This window comes from Neomonachus schauinslandi, chromosome 6 (assembly GCF_002201575.2).
Source record: "Neomonachus schauinslandi chromosome 6, ASM220157v2, whole genome shotgun sequence".
Taxonomy (NCBI): domain Eukaryota; kingdom Metazoa; phylum Chordata; class Mammalia; order Carnivora; family Phocidae; genus Neomonachus; species Neomonachus schauinslandi.
In genome coordinates, this window is record NC_058408.1 from 32,983,706 (window position 1) to 32,987,319 (window position 3,614).

Genomic DNA, 3,614 nt, shown 5'->3' on the forward strand with positions numbered 1-3,614 from the left:
ATTAGATAATGTCAGGATTTGGGGTCCTTCCTAGATCTGTGTGATCACAGACATGCCAGGCTTTGTTGCATTTCTCGGAGCAGTGCTCAATGATAGACCAATTTCTGGAAGTCATTTGGCATCCAGCATGTACTAGTCATGGTGGTGGTGGTAGTTATTTAACATGTTCCAGGCAACAGGGCCCATAGCAGGAATTCAGTAAATTTGTTAAACTCCCCACCATTGTACTTTCTTGGGGTGGAATGAAGACCAGCACAGGGCAAAGTCATCAGTCACTGAGCCCTAGGAAGGCCTGCTGGACCTAGTATCATGGAAAGTGGATCAAGGTGGACCTAGTCTCAACCCTACGGTATCCAAGTTTTCTAGGTTAGATGGATTGAATCGTTATGTGTCTGTCTTGTATTTAGGAAAAAAGAAAAAACAAATCTGGCATCAAATTCATATTACCTTTCCACTTATGGGAAATGGTTGGCAGAGGAGAGAACAAACGATTGCAACATGTTATCAAGAAGGAGGGTTCGTGCCCAGGAAGGAGATTAGGTAAATACCCGTGCTTTATTTCCATTGTTAATCATTCACTGGGCCAGTAGAAAGTTTCTGCCCATCCATTAGAACTTAGCCATCCCTGACCAGCCAATTACATGGCTGGAATTCAGGGACTTCTCGGTGGTGCAATTATTAGCTAGCTTCAGGGTACTCTGGTAAACTCTGATCTGGGGAGGAACTAAAACTATTAGAGATCCAGGCAGTTTTTTCCCTTGAGAAACGACCCACGGCACCACAATAGAGTCTTCTACTTCTTTCTCAGCTACCTGCAGGTCAGTGGATTATTTGGCGTACCTTGGGGAAAAGGCTGCTGGTTTGGCCCTTTAAGGAGGGCAAGAGAGACAAAAACTTGGGGGTACTTTCAGCAGAAATCTTTTCAGGAGTCCTGCATTAGAGGGTTGTATGACCTGAAAAGTACTTCTAATCCCTCTGAGCCTCAATTTTGTATTATAAATGGGGGCATGAATAAACTGAAGCAGAAAGAAAGTAAAAGGTTACTCTTGTTATTGTATCTAGAAGTTGAGTGTGTTGGTTCATTGATTCTTTACCATCACTCCACACAGGGGATTTGAGGCAGGAGGTAAACCAGACTTTCCAAAGGGGTTCACAGATGACCTGGTTTAGAATGTAGACCTAGTTTACATTCAAAAAATTGATGCAGTGCCCTTTGGAGATTTTATTAACCCCTCCACATCTTCTCCACCATCCACAGCAAAGATCTTTTGATTTAATAATAAGAAGGATGTTGGTCAACCTCCAGTTACTTTCTGAAGCTAGAAGTCTTAACTGTTCTCACCTCCTTTCTCTTCCCCACTTTTCTGAATCTGGCAATGCTGATTACCCTTCCTTCTGGAAATTTTCTTCTCCCTTGGTGGGGCAGGACACAGTACTATTCTTGTCCTTATTTCAACTCCTCAACCACTCTTAGCTGACTCCTGTTCTGTCCCTAAATACAGTAGTACAGAGAGAATGAAAAATAGAGTATCCAGATTGGGCAGAAGCATCAGGGAAGGTTTGAATTAAGTGTAGTGATACACTTGAATATAATATGAGCACACAAGGAAGAAGCTGATAGATAAAGAGATTTTAGGAAGGAGGTGAAAGTGTGGAAGCAAGTTCTTTCTGGAATCTGAAAGCGATGTGATTGAGTGTGCAGCTGCAAGAAAGGAGCTGAGACTGGATAGGAATATTGCCCTTTCCAGAGGTATGCAAGCTTTAAAAGGGTGGAGTTTAGACAAAATAAGTACATGGACTTAAAAAGTAGTCTCTAATGGAAGGAGAAATTTGGGAGCTGAGAATTTTCCCAGCGCCTCTCAAATTGTACTGCACTGCACATGCCAACAGTATTTGTGATCAGAGACCTGTCATGTTGACTATAGCTCTTGAGTTGGTTTCACCTCTATAGGAATTTAAAAGATGATGAAGTCATCGAAATATGAGGGCATTTACTAGGGAAGTCTTAGCTTTTCAGCGGGCAGCTAATAGCATTCTAGACTTTGTAGGGAACGGAAAGATGATCTAAGTTTACTGTCATCATTTGAGAGATGAGAAACTGAGACCCAAGGAGCTGACATGGCTTCTTCAAGATCATAGAATTAGACTATAGTATGACTGGGGCTCAAATTCGGGTCTCCTTAACTCACAAGTCCTAGCCTCCGTCCCTATCCTCTGTAGTCTGCTGAATCCTGTGCAGGTTCTGCTGAGGGACCACAAGGCATAGTGATGGTGAACTCCAGATGCCCCCCTGGTCTGCTGAGCCACCATATAGCCTCAGAACTAGCGAGGGAAGTGGGATCACTGTATCATTTATCTCTTTAACATTTACGAAGCATTTCACAGATGTTATTCCATTTGGTCCTCAATAAGGCAGTTAGTCATTCTCACTCTGAGGATAAAACTATATTGAGTTTTATTTATTTCACATTTATTGGATAACTGTTACATGCCAATTACAATATCAGGTCAGCACTAGGAAGCTGAATAAATATCTTCTTTGTCTTCAAGGGACTCACAATTTATTTTAGGAGGCAAAAGTGAATAGACAATGAAGAGATACAATACCATATGGTATGACGATTAAGGTATCAGTAAAATACTAGGGGAGCATAGAAGAGGCTGATATTTCTCAGTGGGGTTGGGCAATTCTTCATTAAGGAAGTGAGGAGGTTGGAGGTAAGAGCATTTGTCATAAGAGATATTATATGCAAATGCTTTCAAGTGTTTAAAAAAATCTAGGATTGGGTGGGTGGGTTGCTCAGTTGGTTAAGTGTCTGCCTTCAGCTCAGGTCATGATCCCAGGGTCTTGGGATTGAGCCCCGTGTTGGGCTCCCTGCTCTACCAGGAGTCTGCTTATCCTTCTCCCTCTGCCCCTACCCCCACATGTGCACTCTCTCTCTTTCTTGCTCTCTCTCTCTCTCAAATAAATAAATAAATAGAGGGGCGCCTGGGTGGCTCAGTCGGTTAAGTGGCTGCCTTCGGCTCAGGTCATGATCCCAGGGTCCTGGGATCGAGTCCCACATCGGGCTCCTTCCTCAGCGGGAAGCCTGCTTCTCCCTCTCCCTCTGCCTGCCACTCCACCTGCTTGGGCTCTCCCTCTCTCTATCTCTGTCAAATAAATAAAATCTTTAAAAAATAAATAAATAAATAAATAAATAAATAAATAGAATCTTTTTAAAAATTCAGGATGTATTTTGGGAAAGGTAAGCACCTTCATGAAGTTGAAGCCCAGTGTTTTAAGTGAGTAGAAGCAGAAGGAGGGTTGGGAGAGGTATGAAAACCTAGTAAATCTGGAACCATCGGAATTTTTAAGTAGATTGCTTTTTAGGACTATGACAGTGTCAAGCTAGAAGCTGGCTTACAAGTGTTTGGAGGCGTTTGCAGTGGTCTAGGGTGGGTGAAGGGAATTATGAGAATGTAAACCCGGACTATGGAAATGGGGTGTAGGAGAGAGTGACAGATTCTAGTGCTGCTATGGCCAACGTGACAGGACCTGGAGACTGAATATGGGAAGTGACAAGAGAGAGGAGGCTAGGATGACTCATGTTTCTAGTCTGAGAGTCTGGGTAGGG